This window comes from Guyanagaster necrorhizus (assembly GCF_019112545.1).
Source record: "Guyanagaster necrorhizus MCA 3950 unplaced genomic scaffold BT62scaffold_8, whole genome shotgun sequence".
NCBI lineage: Eukaryota > Fungi > Basidiomycota > Agaricomycetes > Agaricales > Physalacriaceae > Guyanagaster > Guyanagaster necrorhizus.
In genome coordinates, this window is record NW_025064887.1 from 87891 (window position 1) to 111212 (window position 23322).

Here is a 23322-nt window from a genome sequence, read left to right on the forward strand (position 1 = left end):
TCTAATTCTAATAAACAGTTTATTTTTATGCAGTGCATCAGATAACTCTACAACAATTGCATTATCATTTATTTTGAGATTAGAAACAATTATAGACTGATTTGAAAGCTTAGTGGTAGTATTAATAGATGATTCAAGGATATACAGTCGAGATTAAGAGCTGCTTATCATGTATAAGAGAGGATGCTATACTTTGACAATAGTATAAATCATAGTAGAATGATTAATTATGCTCAGCTACAATTGCAGAACTTATTATAATATTGTTATGATTTTCTTCTTTCTCTTAACAAAAATCTCTATTTATACTTAGTCAAAATGTCAAAGACAAGCACTTAGGACTGTGGGAAGGCTTAGTCATCACAACAACTGGTATCACCATGATTCTTTGATACAACCAATGTCTAACAATAAGCACACAATTGATCTTTTATGTATGATAATGATGCTCAAAGACAATGGGCACTTAGGACAGAGAAACATATAATAAGTACAAGTATTAATAGTGAACCCCACACTGTATTTAAGAAAGCTTGCTCTCATTGATAACCCCCAGCTTTAAGCTAAAGCTTATCTATATCATTCTACTCTCAAGCTGAACTCTTGGCCTTATAACACACCAACTGCAAGCTACATCAGTGAACTCAGATGACTATCTGAAGTGTGAGGTAGCTTCTGTTTATCATATGGTTTCATTTATATGATGCTTGAGTCTAACAATTAGCTCAAAGCTTCCTCATTCTCTTTCTCAAGCTTAATTGTGCTGAGAAACTGAATGCTCTCTATAAACTCTTCAGATCCAAACTTCAATCATGAGTTTTTCAAACTCCTTGCCTCTATCATCGGAACATTGATAGGATTATTAGTGATCATCCAGCTGTGCCAGAGATGCCATTCAATCACTGCCTAGGCCCTCAGACATTACAACAAATTTCTACATATCCAACATATTCTATGAAATGTAACCCCTGATTTTCTGCTTCATGACATCTCTGACTCCTGATGAATATTTCACCAGTCCCATACCAGAAGCCAGACCTAGCAGCCTGCATCAAGAGGACATTCAAGAAGAAGAGAGACATCGATACCTCTCTAGACAATTCAGCAGAGACTATGACCCTGGCCTCACAGAGTTCTGAAACCCATGAGTCTGTGGACTCCTGTCAGACCATGAGGATAAAAAGATTCTGGGAGACTTCTTTCAGCAGTCTCCCTCTTCTGACCCTGCCTCCATCTCTCAAACTAGAGGGATTGGTAACCATGCCAGAGACTCTCTTAATCCCACTTGGATGACTAAAAGATTCTGATATGCAACTCCTAAAAGCCAGTCTCACAGCCCTGCCACAACTTCCCCCCACTCAATCAAGGCAAGCAGTGGGATGGGGAGGATATTCTCGGTCCAGATCTATGATGAGCAGCATGGAAGAAAAGTACAAGATGAAGTCATTCATTAATACTTCCTGACCTGAGACATGAATGTCTCATTTAACTATGAAGAAGCCATCTGACAAGAAGAACAGAGACAGTAAACTGCATCACAGCCAGTTCACAGTGAGTTTGAGGAGCACATCATTGAAAGCAGATGAAGGCAGCAAGAAGCTGCAGAGTATGACAGGGAGCATCGAGAGGAGCAGCAGGAGATTAAGAGAGCCTGACTGGAAAGGGCTAATGCCTCAAACTGATATGGACTCTGACTCAAAGGGCTGCCATCCTTGTCCTGGTACACACCAGCCCATCTCTCCTGACTCCAGTCTTCAGAGAGCTAAGTATAGGATCCAGTTGATAGAGCACCAACCACTAGAGAAACAAGACTATTGCAGCAGAAGGAATCGATCCTAGAACCTCTCTGTGCCCCCCTACCCCACAATATCTCTCTTCTTGAAGAACCCCAAGTGCCGACACTATGTTCGACAACAATGAGTCTGTTCTTAGACACTATGAGCTACAAGTCTCTAGAACTGCTCACATCTCCACTCATGCACTCCAAGGGTTCCTTGGGAGCCGAGTGGTCAGGTCACTACTCAACAACAGATATAGAAAAAACATCCAGCTCTATCATAAGCAAGTGGAGACAGCAAAAGCAATAGAAGGCAACTGGTATGATGAATACATCAGGAGTCGACCTGCCACTGCCTACCTCAGTACATCCAATGCTTTGGCCCCTGTTGCTGGCCTCAGCACTCAGCCAGGACAGTGGGGCGACAGTCTGACCACTTGAGAATGAGGGGAGTTTCTATGACCTGCCTGGTGCCTTCTCTGAGGAAGGAGAGGACAACGAGAATGAGAAAGAAACTAAAAGCAGTGACTCATCCTGAGGGCCACTATACAACTTACAGGAAGAAGTTGATAGGAAAGAACTGGAGAGGTTGATTCAAGAGGCAAGGAACTAGGAGTATCAAGAGTACTACCTATGGGAAGTAAACTTTTTGTGGCACAATACTATCTGGATAGCATCACAAATAGGACAATTATATTTACTTTCAGAAACTGACAAATAAATAGAAATTCTGAGATGGGCAGCCACTGACTATGCTGCCCAGCAATATAACCAAAGGCACCCAGAAGATCCGGTTAGCCGACCAGTGGCTTACCTACTAATGCCTTCCATCTGACCAATACCACTATCATCTCCTAAAAAGCTGAAACCAGCTGAGCACTAAGCTTCATCAGTCTGCAGCATCTTTTTGTACTCTGACCTCTCAATGTGTTCAACAGCAATCCAGCTAACACAGTCATGACTTAAGCTGAATGAAATACTGGCCAGTTTTCAAAATCCTTGGACCGGCAAAGGAAGTCAACTGCTGGAAGCACAACCACTCTCTGACCAAGTAGGCAGGAGCAGAACAGGAAAAGAACTGATACAGAATGATCCAGAAGCAGTGCAACTAGGATTTACAGTTTGAGATAGTATCATCATATGCAAAGACAAGCCTCTATAGAGCAGTCCAGTAGCAGATGACAACTTGTTACATTCCTTTTTCAGGCTCCCACATGAGTGGCAGTGTCCTTCTTTCTCAGACTGGCCCAATCCAATGGAGGCACTGCCCCATGATGCAGCAGTCTTTCAATGCTGCTCAGATCTCTTACAGAAGCCATGCCTCTTTAAGGAGGCTTCTGATGATATTGACTGCTTCCTTATCAATTGTGAACAGTACTTCGAGGTCTACATTGGGTACTTGAGAACTGACATGAATAAAGTGGTCTTTGCTGCCTTCTATCTTGAAGAGAAGACTAAAACTTGGTGGATCCTCATTTTTCCTAACTTTTGATCAATGACATGAGAGCACTACTGATATCTCTCATAGCCTGTGTTCAAACAAATGCTGAACAACAAGTTCATTGATCTGGCAGTACAGAAAGTACATAAACAAAAGATTAAGGAATTCAAGATAGGAGATAAGGTGGCAATGGACTACTTCAATGAATTAGAACAGCTCACCAAGTTGGCCAGCATATGAGATGACATGGCCAATGATAGCAGGATGGTTGAGGCCCTCAAGCAGGGTGTTCCCTCCTCTTACATCACAATGATCTCAGCTATTGGCATCAAAGTATTGATGCTGATAGGATATGTCAAATGGAAGGAACAAATCATCAAGATGTATAAGGAGCAGCAAAGGCAAAAAGCAGAATCATCGACTTTGCAAGACTACACCAAGAAATCGACCCTACCAATCTTGAACAAGTTGAAGACAACTGCCAGAAAACCACAGGGAACCCCTCTAGCCTTGACCTCCTATAAGATAGGGACTGGGACTATGTATACAGAAGCAGGAAAGCCCATGGATATTGACCAGATAAAGAAAGAAGGGAAATGCTTTAACTGCAGACAGAAGGGATACATGGCAAAGAACTGTCTGAAGAAGAAATGAACTCATGAAGATATATGGGTGCAGATTGCCAAACTGCAGAAAGAAGAAGAAGAGCTCAGCAAAGAAACCAAGGTGAAGAAAGTAAAAGATGGGGCCGACCAGTGAGCAATTCCATTGCACTGGCCAAAGACTCCTACAGTGTGCAAATCCCAGCTACTAGTCAGACTGATAGTACTTCTATAGTTACTCCTATGCCAATTTGTACCATGCATTTAAATATACCCCTCAATTACATCTCACACATCACAGAATCACAAAAAGAAACTCAATTGCCTTCAGGCCAAATAAGAGCAGAAAGCTCCAAGACCTGGCTCAAGCCATTCAACACTGAATGGACTTGGTGAGCCATCAAAAAAGTCAAAGACAAAGCCATGGCTAAAGCCATACTCAAGAACTGGGTACACCAAACTCAGACTGAAGAAATCATCGATGAAATGATAGAAGGACTAAAGGAAGCTGAATGGTGCCAAGCCCTAGAATGGCTCAATGAGCTCTGAGGTCCACAAAAGTTCATCTGGTGGTCCAAAACAACCAGATGAGACTTACTCACTAAGGCACAAATCGATAGTGGGTGCATGGGGAGTTCTATCAATTGTGCTTTTGTCAACAAGCACAAGCTTCCAACCTGAGCCATTGCTACCCTAATTCTTGTTTATAATGCTGATGGGATCAAGAACTAAGCCAGCTCAATCACCAAGTTTATAGAACTCAGACTCACGATTAGAGATCATTCCGAATGAATTGATCTAGCAGTTACAGATCTAAGCACCAAAGAAATCTTCCTCAGTCATGACTGGCTGATTAGACACAATCCACTGATCAACTGGAAAACTGAAAAGATAACCTTTGCACAATGCCAATGTTGAAAAATTCCATTCGAGCTTCTCAATAGAGATCCCAAGGATTGGTGGGATGAGGAGATGGAGGATGAAGAAATGATCCTTGCTGTGGATCTTCAGCAGAAACTGCAGATTCATGTAATGCACCACACTAATGACCTAGCCACCAAGGCTAATGAGCAAAAAGCAGAAAGAACCTTTGAAGAAATGGTACTTGACTGAGCATGTGACTTCAAAGACTTATTCAAAAAGGAGAGTTTTGATGAGTTGCCAAACCCAAAGCTCTGAGACCATGCCATCAAGCTCATCCCAAATGCAAATGCCAATCTGGACTGTAAGATATATCCACTTGGAAATAACAAGCAGTAAGAACTTGACAAGTTTCTGAATGAGAACTTATCCAGTGGATGTATTAGACCCTCCAAATCCCCTATGGCATCACCATTCTTCTTTGTTAAAAAGAAGGACAGCAAACTCCAGCCAGTCCAAGACTATCGAAAGCTTAACAAGATGACTATCAAGAACTGATACCCTCTTTCATTAATCTTTGAATTAATGGATAAACTCTGGAATGCTAAATATTACATGAAACTCGACATCCAATAGAGGTACAACAACATCTGCATCAAGAAGGGAGACAAGTGAAAGACAGCATTCAGAACAAACCAAGGACTGTTTGAGCCAACAGTTATGTTTTTTGGACTCACTAACTCCCCAGCCACATTCCAGTAGATGATGAACAATATATTCAAAGATCTTATTGCCACTGAAAAAGTGACTATTTATCTTGATAACATTCTAATCATGTCCAAGACAAAGGAGGAACATAGAAAACTAGTATGACAAGTACTAGCCCTTATGAGAAAGCACAAACTATTCCTTAAAGCTGAGAAATGTGAGTTTGAAGTACTCGAGATGAAGTACTTGGGAGTCATCATCTTGAAAGGGAGTATCCAGATGGACCCTATCAAGGTTGTAGGAGTAACTGAGTGGCCAGAGCCAACTAAGAAAAAGGAGCCACAATCATTCCTTGGATTCATAAACTTCTATTGATGCTTCATCTGAGATTACAGCAAGATAGTTTGCCCAATGACACAGCTAACCAGCAATGCTCCCTGGGCCTGGAGTTTCTCCTAACAAACCACCTTTAATGACCTAAAGTGACAGCTGGCTGAAGACATCATACTTGCCATTCTGATGCAGGAAAAGAAGTTTCAAGTCAAGACAGACTCAAGTGAAGGGGCCATTGGAGCCATATTATCCCAAGAACCAAGCAGCAAATAGTGACTGGTTGCATTCCTATCAAAGGCACTCACCATTACAGAGTGGAATTATGAAATATACAACAAGAAACTCCTTGCTATCATGCTCGCTCTTGAGGAATGGCAATATTACTTGATTGAGGCCACTAAGATCTTCGAAATCTGGACCAATCACCAGAATCTCTGATACTTCTGACAGCCCCAGAAACTAAACTGCCAGCAAGCAAGATGGGTCATAGAATTAAGCCAGTATCAGTACATGCTTCATTATAAAGCAGGTACTACCAACAAAAAGACCGATCTGCTCAGCTGAAGGGCAGACCATGATCAAAGAGAGGCTGATAACAATAGAGTAATGCTAATACACTCCAAACACTTCAGAGCCATGATAATGCTGACAAAGGAGGAGATTTATGAACATATAAAAAGTGTGACTCATGACAGCCACAAGTGGAACCAGCGAGTGGCCTCATCTCTTAACCATGAACAAGGAATGATGAAAGAAGAGGGACTGATCTACTACAATGGATGGATCTACATCCTGAGGGACCAAGGGCTTCAAGGTGAGATCATTGCTACTTGCTATGATCACACTATGGCTGGCCATTCCAGCATAGCCAAAACCAAAGAACTGGTACTGTAAGAATACTGATAGCCTAAAATGGGTAATAATATCACTATATACATCAAGGTATGTGAAGTCTGCTAACAGGATAAATCGTCAACCCAGGCCTGAGCTGCCCTTCTACATCCAAACAAAATCTCATTCTCGCCATAGACTCACATCTCAGTTGATATGATCACTAGACTATCAGACTGTAATGAGTATGATGCCATCATCATCATAGTCAATCAATTCTTAAAAGTGATCATTCTGATCACTTGCTCAACTGAACTAACCTCAGAGAGATAGGCAAAAATCCTATGAGATGAGGTCTACATGAAATACAACATGCCACAGATCATCATTTCAGACAGGGGACCACAATTCATCTCCAAGTTCTTAGATGACTTCTATCGACTCATACATATCAAATGCAACACACCAATCACATATCACCTATAGACCGATAGACAAATAGAATGCATTAACCAAGAAGTTGAGAAATATCTTTGACTTTTTATCAACTATCATCAAGATGACTAAATAAAATGGCTAGCTCTTGCAGCCTTCCAACACAACAACTGAGTCTATTCAGCAACAGGAAAAACACTATTTTTCATCAATTTTGGGTGACACCCACATGTTGTTCAGACAGAATGACACTGAACAACCACATCTGCCTCCACTGACTTTGCATCCATGATGATGAAGATTCAAACTGAAACAAAAGCAGCACTGGAGAAAGCTGCCACATTCATAAAAGCACAATACGACAAACACTGTCAACCAGCTCATAAATACTCAATTAACAATAAAGTATGGCTTGACATCACAAATCTTTACCTCTCATGACCCAAACAAAAACTCACCGACAAATAAATCAGCCCTTTCTCAATAGTTTCAAAGATTTGGGTGAGCATATATAAATTCCACTTATCACCTTTCTGGAAAATCTACAACATCTTTAATAAGATGCTGCTTTCCTCTTATATTGCACCAGCCTTTCTCAATCAAGAAAGACCACCACCACTTCCACCAGATCTAATCAACAACAAAGAACATTATGAAGTCAATTAAGTTCTGAACCATAAACTATGCAAAATCAAGGCAAAAAGGGGAGGAATGACAATGACAGTTGATTACCTTGTCAGCTGAAAGGGTTATAGCTCTGAATCCAATCAGTGGGTCAACAAGAAGTCAATGAATGCTGACAACATGATTTGTGACTATGAACTATCTCTAAATTAAGCCATCAGGATAATGGTCTTAAGGAGGAGGTAATGTTATGATTTTTTTCTTTCTCTTAACAAAAACTCCTATTTATGCTTAGTTAAAGTGTCAAAGACAAGCACTTAGGACTGTGAAAAGGCTTAGTCATCATAACAACTGGTGTTGCTATGATCCTTTGATGCAACTGATGTCTAACAACAAGCATACAATCAACCTTTCATATACAATAATGATGCTCAAGGACAATGGGCACCCAGAACAGAGAAACACACAATAAGTATAAGTATTAATAGCAAACCTCACACTGTATTTAAGAAAGCTCGCTCTTGCTAGTAACCCCCAGCTTCAAGCTAAAGCTTATCTATATTATTCTATCCTCAAGCTGAACTCTTGGCCTTGTGACACACTGACCACAAGCCACATCAGTGAGCTCAGATGACTATCTGAAGTGTGAAATAGCTTCTGTTTATCACATAGTTTCATTTATGTGATGCTTGAGTCTAACAAATATATGCTGTTTGTCATCTTAATATTATTATGTATTAGAAGGTACATATAGCCTGAGATACTAAAATACATTTTTAGTCTGCCACATTAGTACTAGAAGCCAAACAACAAATGCATTCTCAATACTGGTCATTGAGAATAATATCAGATGCATTGTTAACTGTCTAATAAACTGCATATGAAGTTTATTGAAGAATATATAACTACTATGATTCTATTGATTGATATAAACAAGAAGAACATAAAGAGTTTTGAGACATAGTGAAATGCCATACCACACTATTGGAATGATACTGCAAAAGATGTTGATAATCACTATTTAAATGATGGTTAGTATAGTCTGTCTGGCCCAGCATCCAATATTGATAGTCTTAAAACACTTGAAATGCTGAGAAGTGGCACTAAATAAATCAACAATATATAGAATACACATCATTAAAACACTAACACCAAATCATAATGTGGTTTAAGAGAGAAATAGTAATATCTGGATTCTAAGTATATAGAGAATGTAATATAGATAAGATGCAATAAAATGTAATTCAAAGATATATATTGTAGTTTGCTCAGACAAAGCTGTCTGTGTCATTGAACACAGCAAAACTTATCTCAAACAGTCTGCCTGATACAGTTTCTAGACTGATATAATATACTTAGTCATGACTTATATATAATACTGGCTGTTCTAAACTGTTTGATATAACCTTTTAGTTGCTTTCTGGAGGTTTTTGCATAAAATAAAATGACCTAGTCATCACAATGCTATTCAGATTGAGTCTACAACTCAAAGCTTTTAATTAAATACAATCTATACTATTTGCTTAGTAGTGTTTCAGGAGAAGAGAGAGAGAGGTCAAAAATCTACTTTTTCTCTATATACAACCTAGTATTTATATCTTTTAGCTACTTATATCCAACTAATATGCTTGCTGACTCAACCAAAGAGGTTAAACTCATTTTTTGACAGATATGAGCTCATGCATAGCTACTTGATCAATCAATTGGACTAAACCTCAGTTCTTATTAGCATGCTGATCATTCAGATCTCTGTTTTTAGATCTGAAAACCTCACATGTTGAATAAAGAAGTTCACTAATATTCCAGTCTCTGCTAGACATAGAGATGTCACACTTAAAGAAACTATACCCTCTCTAAGTAATCATTTGCTTATTGTATCTAAAAAAATAATAAATATATCCACTTCTCTATCTAGTACAGCTATTTAGTATATTACACTTAGAACTTTAAATAATAAATAATGCTATAGCTAGTCTCTCATAAACAAATGATAGTATAGACCTAGTTGTTGAGAGAGATAGTCTATATATTGCTATAGCTCTGTCACAATTATGAGCTTCAACTTTAAGATAGGATTCCAAAACATCTTGTGAAAGAATTTTAGTATGAAGATAGCTATAGATAGTTGAAGTAAACTCAGCTGTCACAGTTAACAGATGAGGAGAGCAATTGATGGCTATTCATATATAAATGGCTGCTGAGACAAGAAATACAGGTATAAATACAAAAAAGATCATGAAATAAAAAGACTATAATTAGATATTATAAGCATCATAGCAATGTGTCTGTTTATACATTACTCAGCATTTCAATACTTTCCTTCAAATATGATGCTGTAGACTAAATTCAGCTGCAAAATACTTTACCTTTAGAGAAGATAAGGGTTTAATAAGAATATCAGCCACTATATCTGATGTTGAACAGTAAATTAAATGGATTTTGCCCTCTTCAATCATTCAGTGTATAAAATGAAAATCAATATCAATATGCTTAGTGTGAGAATGGTATTGCTGGTCTTTGGTGAGCAAAATAGCTGATTTGTTATCAGACAGTAATGAGACAATATGTGTTAGATCCAAAAATAACTGTCAAATAAGTTTATATAGCTATAAGGCTTCTTTTGATGTATGCATGAATGCCATATATTTGCTTTCAGTGGTGGACAAAAAGATAATTTCTTGTCTCTTTGAACTCCAAGACATAGATCCTTCATTTATTAGGAAGGTATATTTTGACATGGCATATCAATTTTCTGCCATACTTCCATCTGCATCTGCATAGCCTAGAAGTGGTATGTTTTGACCACCATATGCTAGCTATAGGTCTAAAGTCTCTTTTAGATAGTGAAACATTCATTTGACAGCTTCCTAATAAACTGATCCAAGATTTTCCATGTAATGAAATAAAGCAGCAATAGTAAATATAATATTGGAATAAGTATTAACAGCTGTATATATTAACAAACCAACAGCTTCAGTATATGGAATGCCACATATTTTGACATGCTAGTCTGGCATACTAGGAGATTGGAATGGAGAAAGCTGGACTTGAATATCCATAAGAATGAATAATGGCTTCAAGTCTTTAAAATAATATCAGCAAATAATAGCTTTGATATAGGCTTGCTGTAAGAGATAAATAGAATAATGTTCTCTATCATATCAAATCTCAAAGTCTAAAATCCAATAAAGTTTGCTAAGGTCTATAATTTGTATGTATTTTTAAATTTGAGACTTGAACTTTGTGATAAGCTGAAGTAAGGAGGCTGCTAGAGTACAATTGTCAATATGAACAATGATAATGAATATAATATTTTCTTTTGCTTGATGAAAGAAGATGGCCTAGTCAACATCATATTGAATAAAGCCTAATTTTTTGACTAGTATGTTAACTAGAACTTGATACCAACATTGGCCAGCTTGTTTTAATCCATATAAGCCTTTAAGAAGATGACAGACTTTATAAAGATACTGAATAGCCAGAAGGTTGTTGCATGCAAATGACTTCACTTTCTGTGAGTTACTCATTCAAATATGCCTCTTTGATATCAATCTGATATAGCTCAAGATCATAATAGGCAGCAAGAGCTAAAACAAGTTAGATGAAAGCTAATCAGATAATAGATGCAAATAAATCATTTTGAAAGTAGTCAATATTTGAGATTTGAGAAAACCTGTAGATAATCAGTCAAGCTTTATGCTGAATTGTTACAATTATCCCACTTTATTTCTTCCTTTTGACAGATTAACTCCTATTTATGCTTAGTCAGAGCATCTAGACCAGCACTTAGGGCTGTGAGACAGGGCTTAGTCATCACAACAAGCCCAGTTGGTCATTGTCTTTCAATGCAACAGTGTTGCCTGATAACACATAATGAATCTTTTATATATGATAGCGATACTCAAGGATAATGAGCATAAAGAACTTGATGAGACACAATAAGTAGGAGTATATTTAGCCTCTACATATACAGTATATAAGACAGCTTACTCTTGCTAGTAAACTCAGCTTTGAGCTAAAGTTTATCTTCATACTATTTCATCCTCAAGCTAGTCTTAAGGCCTTGATACATAATGACTAGTATTCACAATAAGTGAACTCTGATGTTTCACTCAAAGTGTGAAGTGATATTAGTTTATCATATGTTTACAGTCACATGCAACTTGAATCTAACAATTAGCTTAAAGCTTTTCTTTCTCTTTCCTTACACATGACCAGTATGAAGGAAACTGAATGCCCTTGATCAATATCAATCCATCAGACCCTAGCTTTACCCATGAGTTCTTTGAACTCCTCACTTCTATCATTGAAACCCTGTTAGGCTTATTGATAATCATACAGCTGTGCTGTGGACACTAATCAGTTACTGCCTGGACCATCAGACACTATCAAAAGTTTCAATGTATTTGACAAATTCTACAAAATGTAATCCCTGACCTCCCACTACATGATATTCCTGAATCCTGAAGAACATCCCACCAGCCTCCAACAAGCCTCTTACCAGAAGCTGGGCCTAGCAGCTCACATCAAGAGGATGTTCAGAAAGAAAGATAAGGACCTCTCTAATGACCAAGCAGAGACTACAACAATCATCTTGCAGGATTCCAAAACCTATAGATCCCACCCTCAGTCTCTGACCATGAGGATGAGGACCTCCCTGTGGATTTCTTTGAGCAGTCTCTATTCTTTGACCCTTCCTCTGCCTCTTGAATCCATAGGATTGCTGACCATGCTAGAGATTTCCTTGAGGCTATTAGGGTGGCTCAGAGATCCCAACATAACTCCCTAGACCTCTCATCTCTCTATGTCACTCTCATATGAAGCCCCACCTTGACCTAATACTCTGTTGAGATCAGCAGCAGAATAGAGAGAATATCTGACTAAAGACTTGATGATAAACAAAGAGGATAAGAAGTACAGGATGGAATCATTCACTAATACTTTCTCACCTAGGACCTCAATATCTTGTTTAACTATAGCACAGTAGTACTACAGGAGGAGCAGCAGGTCCAAAGTCTGCACCTCTCTGACATTGTCAACTTTATTTAAGCAGAAGCCTAGCAAGAGGTAGAAGAAGCAGAGCAAGGCTGACAACACTGACAGCAGCAGTGAGAGGCTGAGACAGCTCACCTTGGAAGTGGATCTCTAGAATGGTATGAGCTTCATTCAGAGCTCTTATTCTCTTCTTCTGTCTTCCAGGAACCTAAGACCAGTAATGAGTATGATCCATGGACAGACAGTCTCAGTGAGATCCTCCTTACTGATGAAGCAAAAAGAAGGAGGGACAATAGGATCTCTCCTCCTGGGCCAGCCAATTTCTGCCCTGCCAGCCTCAAAAACCTTGAATATCCCTCTCCTCAATATACCCCTAGCACTGATACTGCTCTCAAGAATGATAAGTCTGTCCTTGGGCACTATAGGCTTTAAGTATCTCTCAATGCCCATGTCTCTGCCTGCACTCTCTGAGGTTTTCTCAGAAGTAGAGTTGCTTGACAATTCCTCAATGAGTGATTCTATGGAAACTTGCACATCTATAGTGAAAGAGTGGAGATCATACAAGCAGCAGACAGAAACTGATATAATGATGAGATTAGAAGTCATCCCTGAGCAGAATATACTATTACAGCAGGTACTGCCTCTTTAAGCCTCACTGCTGAGCCCAGTATGCAGCCAGGACAGTGGATCACAAGTAACAGTCTAATCCCCTAAGAGCAAGGAGAGTTCCTTTGACCAGCCTATCACCTCCCTTACCAAGGACAAGAGGGACAATGACCAACCAGATGAGGAAGACAGAGACAGCAGAAGTAGTGACCTACCTCATGAGGCTGCTGGGGATCTCAAATATTTTTATCCAGAAGATACAGATGAAGGAGTCCTGGAGAAAGAAATATGAAGAAATAGAGAGTAGGAGTTCAAGAAGTTGTACCAGAGAGGGGCAACATACCTATGGCATGATGATAACTGGTTATTGACCTCTATAGATAGATTATATATTAATAAACCAACTGAACAACAGGAGATCCTTAGACACACTACAATAAAATATGTAGCAGAAGAATACAATTGATAGCACCCAAAAAATTGACTCAGCAGGTTACTGACCTATTAGTCTCCACTAAAAGTCTGACCAATGCCTTGGTCATCATCCATTACTTTGAAGCAAGCCATATATACAGCTTTCTCCATCTGAAGTCAATATTCATACTCCACTTCTTTGGTATAAATATCAGCAATGCAGCTCACCAAGACCCACACACAGCTTAAATCTCACTCTACCAGCTACTGTAATCCATAGACAAAGGCTGACAGCTGACTATTAGCTATCCAACTCTCATCAGACAAAGCCATAGGGAGTGGCTCTGGCAAAAAACCAGTCTAGAATGACTCAGAAGCAGTTTGATTGGGATTCACTATATAAGATAGAGTAATCATGCAAAAGAAAGCCACTCCTCAGAGCAGTCCTATTGCAGATAATAATTTCTTTCATTTGTTTCTCAGGCCATCAATTGAGTGGCAATGTCTGCCCTTTGAAGAATGGCCAAACCTGATAGGATCACTACTAAAAAATACTACAGTACTACAATGCAAATCAGACTTGTGTTATGATTTTTTCACATTTTCTATCTTTTATTCAAGAAATTAACCCCTATCTTTGCTTAGTCAGGGCACTTAGCTAGTGCTTAGAACTGTAGGATAGGCTTAGTCATCACAACAACACCTAGTTGGTCATTGTCCTTTGATGTGATAGTAACTGCTTGACAGCAGACAATACTCTTTTGTAGATAGCTTAATGACATTAGACAAAATGCTTTATAATGCCAGGATGCACAATTAGGTAGTTATATCTTTAGATGGATAATGACTAGTATATAAGTAGCATAGCTCTCATTGTAGTATTCCCAGCTTTGAGCTAAAGTTTATTTCTTCACTATCTTATCTTGAGCCAATCTAAAGGCCTTGAGATACAGAGTGAAATAGCATATCAAGTGAACTCTGACATCATTGTCTGAAGTGGAAGACAGTGTCAGTTTATCATATGTTTAGGTCACATGTCATTTAGGCTTAACAATTAGCTCAACGCTTCTAGCTTCTCTTTCTCAAGCCCAATCATGCTGAGAAACCAAATGCCCTCTGCAATCAATCCATCAGACTCAAACTTCACTCACAAGTTCTTCAAACTCCTTGCTTCTATTATTAAAACATTATTAGGATTATTGGTGATCATACAGCTGTGCTGTGAATGTCAATCAATCACCACTTGGGCTATCCATCATTATCAAGAGTTCCAACACATCCATCATATTCTATGAAATGTCACTCCTGACCTTCCTCTCCACAATATCCCTTCCTCTGCCAGACAGTTCTTCTAGCTTACAAAAAAAACTGTATCTGAAGCCAACTCTGAGAATATACATACACAGCATCCTGAAGAAGAAATGCACTGATATCTGCCCCAACCCCTGATAGCAATCATCAGAGACAATAGCAACTCTTAGGCTATAGAGTTTCAAAGACCAAGATCTGACATGCCCATCTTATACATTGAGCAAGCAGACATTTCCAGCTGTGTTCCTATGATGAGAGTCTCCTCTTTAACTGCACCCTCTGAGCCCAGCATTGAATGCCATGCCAGAGACTCTTTTGATGCCACTGGGGTGATCAAAAGAGTAAAAGTATCTCTCTAAATGACTGCCTTGACTCATTATATGCAACACCAACAGAAAGTAAGGAGAGTTTTCCTGCCAAGCTTTATATTGGAAACCAGAGCACCAACAGCAAGAGAGGAAGAACAGGCATCATCAGGACTGATGACATATATTTTGCTGACAACAGTGATGAGCAGCAGTATTGATGGAATGCCATTTTTGAAGTCAAGTGAATGGAGTAGTGCCAGAGATGCTGTGAGGCTTGCAGAGCAAGAAGTGTATGAACATCATCAGACCTATCACAACAGGCCAATCTGATCAACCTGATTCTTCTCTCAGAGGATGAAGTTCAATACACCAATTCTCTTGCTGAGTACATCTAGAAGCAGATGAAGATTGAGTATGAGACAGCTAGAGAGGATGCCTTCTTTAGGTGATACCTCTAGGCATGAGATGCAGCAGATTGGAGAAGGGGCTTAGGAAGCCCTAGAACCTTCATCATTGACAGAACCCTTGTCAACTCTCCTGACACTCTGTTCTGAGAATCTAGCACTTCTGCCATCTCAGAGCCCAACCCATGGGCAGTACCCTCTGAAGGCATTATCCACATGGATGATGTCCACTGAAGAGCATTACTCAACTTTGATAATAACCATCTACTATCTTACAGGACTGACTCAATTGCCAATACTGACAATATCCTGGTCTGAGAAGATGATCTTCCAAGTGTGAGAGGAGATCTCAGAAGTGACAACAAATATCTCAACCTCACTGGAGACTTCAAATGAGTTTTTGGATGAGTGTATCACAATGCTTTTCCTCTAACTCTGCTTCTATTGAAACTTCCACTAATATTGCAGAGCAGTGATAGCAGAAGCAGCAAGAGATGAAGCAGAGGAGCAGCAGTGAGGAGGTCAGCCTTCTTCTTGCTCTGGACCTGATAATGCTGGACTCAGTAACTAGCAGCAGCAGTCAGATTGCCTCAGGCATCTACAACCTGCATGACAGTTTCCTCCTTGAGGGGGACTAGAGTGAGATAGATGAAGGGAGAGAGTCCAGCAACAAGAATGAGGACTCTCTCTAAGTGAGAGAGTGTATTCATGAAATGACTGACAGAAGAAGAGTTAGCCAGGAAGATGCAGGAGGAGCACCAAGATGAGTTTTTATGGCTATACCAGGAGGGAGCAGCCATACTGTGGACAGATGACACCTGGCTGGTGTCATCTATAGGACTAAAGTATACTGCTACTAACAGAGTCAAGCATGTGGACATTATTTAATATGCAGCCACTAAGCAGGCTATTTTTATTTATAACAAAAAATATTTAGGATATCAATTAGTGCTGCTACCAGCATATAAGTCCAGGTTTGACATCAAACTGATGCTGTGGATGCCAAGCATAGCACCTAGCCAGACTGTTTATATAGCACTCTCAATCTGAACCATGTCTTTTCAATACACATTCACCACCTTAGCTATCTGCAGTATGGCATCTCAGCTCATGCAGAGCCAATCTAGGCTGAGAAACTCTTATCAGAACCTATAGGCCCAGCCTATGTGCTGACCATTTGCCAGTTAGCCACCATCAGATGAGGCTAAAGGAAGTAGAAGTAGAAAAGCCTCAGAAGCACCCTCACCCAATATGAATAATCCTAAGGTAATAGAACTAGAGTTCACTATCCAGAATAGGCACATTGTGTGCAAGAAGGCACTGCCACCAGATAGTCCTATCATCAATGATGGCTCCCTCTATTCTTTCTCAGGACTTCTGATATCTTGGAATATTCCACTATTTAGTGGAATCCTAAACTCTGTTAAGTCCAAATTCCACATGACTATCAACACATGATAAACAGTTCAGAACCTCGCACTTTGGGTTAGACTGACTGAGTTCACAAGGTAATAGTGGTAGTGGTTCAAGGTGTGGCAAGAAGCTTGAGCTCAAGAGTAGATGGTGAAAAATAAACTTTAGCTTAACACTGAAACTACTACAGCAAAAACGGTGCTACTTAAATACTGTTCTGTTATCTGGCTATTAATAACTGTTCACAAAAGATATTGTCTGCTGTAGAGCTGTTACTCCTGCTGTTGCCAGGCTCTCCACAAAAGCTGTTGTCTTGCTGTTGTGCTGTTACTGCTGCACTGCAGTTGAGGGACAAAAAGAATATTATCTCTCCCTTCACAGCATCCAGCAGTGTGACAGGAGGATGACCAACTGAGTTGCTGAGCTAAGTGTTCCTGCAGTCCTAAGTGCTAGCCTAAGTGCCCTGACTAAGCAAGGATAAGGGTCATTTCTGAAGGAAAAAAGGAAAGAAAATAGGAAAAATCATAATATTATCCCCTCCTTAAGACCATCATCCTGATGGTTAAGTTAGAGTAAGTTTTCCAGTCCCGTTGTGAGTTGATTGATCTCCACATCATTTCCAGCAGGTTGGTTGATGTATATCTGGCTAGATATACTCTCTCTTCCTGTTGTTGCCATGTGTTTTGCAGTGTCAGCCTCTCCATCCTCTCTAATCTGTTTTTTTTTATTGATTGCAGATGGTTGATCTGCTGGATCCATAGTCATCATCTGTAATGTAGATATGACATTAAACATGATCCCCTCTGTGTCCAATTTATTGATTCTGTGTTCATAGTCTTGAATGGTCTCCTCTACATTCATATATTTTTTATTGACCCATTGGTTAGATTCCGGTCTATAGCTTTTTCAGCTGACTAAGTAGTCAACAGTTGTTTTTATGCCTCTGCCTCATGCTTTAACCCTTTGGGTTTTGTGATTTAGCACTTCATCGATTTTGTAATGTTCTTCATCATCGATGAGTTCTGTTGGAGGTGGTGGTGGTTGTTCCTGGTTTGGAAAGATGGGCGTAATGTATGGTGTCAATAATGTTTCATTGAAAACACTATAAACTTTCCAGGTTGCTGATAATTGCAACTTGTATGCAGAATTACCAATTTTAGCAATGACTTTGAAGGGGCCTGTCTGTTTGTCTGCAAGCTTTTGTTTTAGCCTCAGGAGGTGGAGATTTGTTGTATCCAACCAAACTTTGTTGTTTGTTGAATATTGATGTGCTAGCTGTCGGTGTTTATCATATTGCTTCTTCATTGTTGTGGCAGCTTTTTCAAGTGCCATCTTGATTTCTTCATAGATTTTTGCCATTGTTGTTGCAAAGTCCATTGATGCCAGTGTTGATGTGTGAATCTGTCCAGTTTGCACAACTGGTGGGTTTCTTCCATAGTTCATGAAGAATGGGGTCTTACCTGTCACTGAGTGGACTCGGTTGTTGTGCTGGAATGCTGCCAGTGCTAGCCACTCTGTCTAATCATCCTGCCTATAGCTAATGAAAAGTTGTAGATACTTTTCAATTTCTTGATTGGCCCATTCTGTTTGGCTGTCTGTCTGTGGATGATATGCCGTTGAGGCATTTCGTTTGATGTTGAGGAGTCAGTACAGGTCATTCAAGAATTTGGATATGAATTATGGTTCTCTGTCCAAAATTACTACTTAAGACATACCATACTTTGCATATACCTCATCACATAGTATTTTTGCCTATCCCTCAGATGTCAGTTCTGTTGAGCAGGTGATTGGGATGATCACTTTCGAGAAGTGATCGACTATGATAATGATTGTATCATAGCCGTCACTTTTAGAAAGTCCAGTTATCATATCCACCAAGATATGGATCCATAGTGATGAAGGGACCTCATTAGGATATAGTGGAGCTGTCCTGGGTTATATTGAAGTTTTGCCTCACTGACAAGTTTTATAAGCCTTGACATATTAGGTGATATCATAGTCCATTTTTGGCCACTAATTGTTAAGCCTAAATTCCACATGACTAGAAACACGTGATAAACTAACAGAACCTTGCACTTCAGGTTATACTGTTAGAGTCCACTTGTATGTGACTAGCATTGTGTTGTCAAGGCGTTTGCAGTTCGCTCGAGATAAGATGGTGAAGTAAAACTTTAGTTCGAGACTGGGGTGTTACAGCGAGAACTAAGCTACTTAAATACTGTTTAGCTATCACACTATAAATAACTGTTCACAAAAGATATTGTCTGCTGTAGAGCTGTTCCCCCTACCATTGCCAGGTTCTCCACAAAGAGCTGTTGTCTTTCTGCAGAGCTGTGGTTGTGCACTGCAATTTGAGGACAAAAAGGAGATTGTCTCTCCCTTCACAGCTCATAGCAGTGTGACAGGAGAATGACTGACTTGGGCTGCTGAGCTAAGCATTCCCATGGTCATAGGCACTGGCCTAAGTGCCCTGACTAAGCAAAGATAGGGGTCACTTTCGAGGAAAAAGAAAAGAAAATAGAAGAAAAATAGGAAAAATCATAACATTACCTCCTCCTTAAGACCATCATCCCGATGGTTAAGTTAGGTGAGACCCCCCCCTCTTGAAAGGAGATGGCTGATCTGCTGGACCCATCCATTGGTTTGCAGATTCATAAAGACATTGACCCATTGTTCTTTTGTTTGCGTCTTGCAGGATCTCGAACTGCAAGAGCATTAGGCCATTGTTAGGTTGTGTCGTTATGTCATGACTTTCAATCTGCCGGAGGCTGCCTGTGGATCCATCATGTAGTGATGACATATTGCTTCTCATTGTATGTCCCATAGACGAATATGTTATCCTCCCGTTTTTGACCCTATTGATTCTGTGTTCGTAATCATGAATCGCTTCTTCCGTATTCATATATTTTTCGTTGACCCATTGGTTTGATTCTGGTCTGTAGCCCTTCCAGCTGACTAGGTAGTCAATGGTTGTTGTCATTCCTCCACCCTGTGCTTTAACTTGCTGTGTTTTATAGTTTAGAACTTCGTCGATTTCGTAGTGTTCTTCGTTGTCGATGAGTTCTGCCAGTGGCGGGGGCGGTCATTCTTGGTTTGGGAAGACTGGTGCGATATATGGGGTCAATAATGTTTCATTAAAAACATTATGGATTTTCCAGGTTGCTGGGAGCTGCAACTTGTATGCAGATTTGCTGATTTTTGCAATGATTTTGAATGGGCCTGTCCGTTTGTCTGCCAGTTTTCATTTTGGTCTTGGCAGATGAAGGTTTGTTGTGTCTAGCCATACTTTGTTGTTGACTAAGTATTTGCATGTGGGTTGTTTGTGCTTGTCATACTGCTTTTTCATTGTTAAAGCAGCTTTGTCCAGGGCAGCCTTAGTTTCTTCATGGATCTTTGTCATTGTGGTTGCAAAGTCTGTTGAAGCTGGTGTTGTTGTATGAAGTCGCCCGGTTTGCGCAACTGGTGGGTTCCTTCCATAGTTGACAAAGAAAGGTGTTTTGCCTGTTGTGGAGTGGATTCTGTTATTGTGTTGGAATGCTGCTAGTGCTAGCCATTCTGTCCAGTCGCCTTGTCGATAACTGATGAAAAGTCATAAATACTTTTCAATTTCTTGGTTGGCCCATTCCGTTTGGCCATCTGTTTGGGGATGGTATGCTGTAGAAGCATTCTTTTTGATGTTGAGCAGTCGGTATAAATCATTCAGGAATTTAGATATGAATTGTGGTCCCCTGTCTGAAATTACGACTTGAGGCATGCTATACTTAGCATAGACCTCATCATGTAGTATCTTTGCCCATCCTTCAGATGTCAGTTCTGTGGAACAGGTGATCAGAATGATTGCCTTCAAGAAGCGATCAACGATAACAATAATAGCATCATAGCCATCACTTTCGGGAAGTCCGGTTATCATATCCACTGAGATGTGGGTCCATGGTGATGAAGGGACCTCATTTGGATGCAGTGGTGCAGCTTTGGGTTGTGTTGAAGTCTTGCCTCATTGGCAAACTTCACAAGCCTTGATATACCGGGTGATATCATAGTCTATTTTGGGCTACCAGTATTCCCTCAGGACTAATTCCTTTGTTTTTGTGACTCTGGAATGTCCGGCTGTTGCGTGATCATGACATGTGGCAATGATGTCACCATGGAGCTTTTGATCCCTCGGGATGTATATTCGTCTGTCATAACGGATCAGTCCCCCTTCCTTCTTCAGCCCTCGCTCGTGGTTGAGTGATGGGGCGATTCTTTGATTCCACTTGTGGGGGTCCCAGGTGATGCTCTTGATGCGTTTATGCATCTCTTCCTCTGTAGGCATGATCATCACCTGGAAGTGTTCTGGTCGTAGCAAAACCACTTCTTTGTTGTTGTCTCCCTCTTGGTCATGATCTGCCCTGCGGCTGAGGAAGTCGGCCTTCTTGTTTGCTGCTCCGGCCTTGTGATGTAGTGTATATTCGTATTCTGATAGTTCCATGACCCATCTAGCTTGCCTGCGATTAAGTTTTTGGGGTTGTCGGAAGTATTGAAGATTCTGATGATCCGTCCAGATCTCAAAAGTATGGATTGCCCCAATGAGATAATGTCGCCACTCGGCAAGAGCGAGCATTATGGCAAGAAGTTCCTTGCCATAGATTTCATAATTGCACTCAGTTATTGTGAGTGCCTTTGACATAAAGGCAACTGGTCGCCACTTGTTGTCCTGTTCCTGTGAGAGTATGGCCCCAATTGCACCTTCACTTGCATCTGCTTCTACTTGGAACTTCCCATCCTGGCTGGGTATTGTCAGGATGACGTCTTCTGCTAGCCGGCATTTGAGATTATTGAATGCCTCCTGTTGGGAAATTCCCCAAGTCCATGGGGAATTTCCGGTCAGTTGTGTCATTGGTTGGACTATTTTGCTATAGTCCCGAATGAACCATCGGTAGAAGTTTGTGAATCCTAAGAAGGATTGTAGTTCCTTCTTTTTGGTCAGCTCCGGCCATTCCATGACTCCCGCTATCTTGACAGGGTCCATCCGAATGCTTCCTTTGCTGATGATGACTCTGAGGTATTCTGTTTCCAATACCTCAAATTTGCACTTTTCAGCTTTGAGAAAAAGTCGGTGTTTCCTCATTCATGATAGTACTTGTTGCACTATTATTCGGTGCTTCTCTTTAGCTTTTGTTATGATGAGAATGTCATCTAAATAGATTGTGACCTTTCCAGTGGCGATGAGGTCTTTAAAAATGTCGTTCATCATCCACTGGAATGTCACTGGGGAGTTGGTTAGGCCGAAGAACATGACCATCAGTTCGAACAAACTGCAGTTTGTTCAAAAAGCGGCCTTCCATTCATTGCCTTCTTTGATCTATACATTGTTATATCCCTACCGCACATTGAGTTTCGTGTAGTATTTGGCGCCTTGGAGTTTATCCATTAACTCCGCAATTAAAGGAAGTGGATAGCGATTCTTGATCGTCATCTCGTTTAACCTTCGATAATCTTGCACTGGATGGAGTTTCCTGTCCTTTTTCTTGACAAAAAAGAAGGGTGATGCCATCGGTGATTTTGATGGCTGGATCCTTCCACTGGACAAGTTCTCCTCCAAGAATCTATCCAGTTCCTGTTGCTCGTTATTGCTAAGTGGATAACACTTGCAATCTAGGTTGGCATTGGCGTTTGGAGTTAATTCGATGGTATGGTCCCAGGGTTTGGTATCGGGTAGTTCATTGAAACTTTCCTTTTTGAATAAATCCCGAAAATCACAGGCCCATATGGGTACCATTTCATCAAATGTCTTCTCCTCTTTCTCGGCATTGGCTTTTGCCATGAGGTCATTAGCATGGTGCATCACACGAATGTTAATGGCCCTTTGAAGGTCTACGGCAAGAATGGTTTCTCCATCTTCCATTTCTTCATCCCATCAGTCCTCAGGGTCTTCATCTGAGAGTTCAAAGAGAATTTTCTGGCAACAACATCAGGTGAAAATAATCTGTCTGGTTTTCCAATTGATTAGTGGATTGTGTCTGATTAGCCAATCATGACCGAGGAAGACCTCTCTGGTTCCTAGATCTGTTACTGCCAGGTCAATCCATTCTGAGTGATCACCGATAGTGAGCCTAAGCTCTACGTATTCGGTGATTGATCCTGCTTGGTTCTTTGTTCTGTCTGCATTATAGATGGGTATTGGGGCCACTGTTGCCCATGTAGGTAACTGATGCTTGGTGACAAAAGCTCGATTGATGGAACTTCCTGTGCAGCCACTGTTGATCAGGACAGTGAC